Source organism: Frankliniella occidentalis, unplaced genomic scaffold (genome assembly GCF_000697945.3).
Source record: "Frankliniella occidentalis isolate FOCC.00 unplaced genomic scaffold, Focc_3.1 Scaffold30, whole genome shotgun sequence".
NCBI lineage: Eukaryota > Metazoa > Arthropoda > Insecta > Thysanoptera > Thripidae > Frankliniella > Frankliniella occidentalis.
In genome coordinates, this window is record NW_026267160.1 from 1,875,820 (window position 1) to 1,877,618 (window position 1,799).

Below are 1,799 nucleotides of genomic sequence, written 5' to 3' on the forward strand. Positions count from 1 at the left end.
CCCGTGCATCGTTGCGTGGCTCCAGGCGGCAGCGCCTGCAGGGAAGTGCCATGTGACAATAATGAAATGATCAGGATAATAAACAATTATGGGCGATTTGCTATTAATAATAATTACATTTGGCGACTTTTAAGTAATATGCACCAGCTGGGGTACACGACGTTTGGAGCCGAATCGTATTTTTGTCGTGGGAGTGTCATCGGCGTGCTCGGGAGGTCCCGGGGGCCCGAACGACATCGGCATCGGCACTACCAGATTCGGACTCAGCGTGCGAGAAAACCCCCGAACACGATATTTAACTCATCCTGGTCGTTCCGAGGTTGACGGTCGGTCGGTCGGTCGGTCGGCCAAACCATTGGCTGGACGCGCGGCTCTACCGGACGATCGTGTTTGTGGCCACAACTTTGCAGCCGCAGCGCGCGGCTCTACCGGACGATCGTGTTTGTGGCCACAACTTTGCGGCCGCAGCGCGCACCCCGAAAATCAACTTATACCGGAGTGACTATAGCTATCGAGACCGTAAAGAGACCAGCCACAGTCACAACGCCCCACAACGATGCCACGACCTCACTTATAAACCATGGAGATCCGAGGGGTGTCCCCATGACCACACGACCGCGTCCCCCGGGTGGCCTACCGCAAAGAGGTCCAGCAAAAACTCGCCACAACTGCCCCATCGTTCGAAATTTTTAGAACTTTGATTTCTCGAAAACTATTCAGCTTACAGCGACCTGGCTTTGCAGGGCAGTTTATATTCACAAGCCAAACATTCCTGGCTAAGCTCCAAACACTAGAATAAAAAAAAAATAAACTTCTGAAAGTCAAGGGTAGAACCCATGACACGGAGCCAGGACCACACTCCAAGAGCGCGATTCAGCCCCGGTATGACAGTCACGACCAAAACATGCCGAACTGCCGGCTTAGTGCGTGCCCCAGGCCCGGGGACCGACGATAGCCCCCTTTTTGCCGCTCCGTGACGCAAAATTTTAACGTAAATCGGCTCTAACTTTGGTTCTATTGGAGCCACAGCGCCCCGATTTCGCCTGTAGATTCCTATAGTAAAACTGAATAGACCCTGCAATGGCCGATCAGCTAGCGCACCCCGAGACCTGCGTTTGAACGACACAAAGTAGGTCCATGAGAATTTTTTGTAAAAATCTTAAATTTCCCGAAAACAGGCTCTAACTCTGGACCCATTGGAGCCACAGCGCCGCGATTTTGCCTGAAGATAAATCTAGTAAAACTAAAATGACCCAGCAACAGACGATAAGCTATCGCCACAAGAAACCTGCATTTGAACGACTCAAAGTAGGTCTGTAGGAAAATTAGTTAAAATCTTCAATTTCTCGAAAACTGTTCATCCCACAGCGGTCTGGCTTTAGAGGGCAGTTCACATTCAAAGGCAGAACATTATCTGATAGTTTCCATCCCCTCGGAAAAAGAAAAAAAAAAAGGCCCCCAAAAGTCAAGAGTCGAACCTACGACATGGAGAGCCCAAACGACCAGCGGTCCAGCTTGCAACTATCTGAGCCACCACACCACACTCCACACCCGCACTCAGACACCGGTATATTATATCAGTCACAGGTTTACCAGCCCATTGGCTGGGCGCGCGGCCCTGCGCCCCGGTCGGCCCGAGAAAGCACCTTTTCGGCAGGCCGATGTCGGAAAAAAATATGTAAATCGCAATTTTCTTAGAAAGTATCTGAGCTACAGCGCCCCGACTTCGCCTGTAGTTTACTCTAGTAAAACTGAACAGATCCTGAAATGGGCGATCCCCTCACGCTTTGGGAAACCAG

General features: G+C 50.9%; 1 long non-coding RNA gene across 1 annotated transcript in view; it reads right to left on the reverse strand.

Moving 5' to 3' along the window:
• Positions 1 to 1,592: 1,592 nt before the first annotated feature.
• The window catches only part of LOC127749090 (uncharacterized), a 2,795-nt gene continuing 2,588 nt past the window's right edge, over positions 1,593 to 1,799 (reverse strand). The window contains exon 2 of the long non-coding RNA XR_008010962.1: positions 1,593 to 1,779. This is a non-coding gene — a long non-coding RNA (uncharacterized LOC127749090). The remainder of the gene's footprint in view (positions 1,780 to 1,799) is intronic.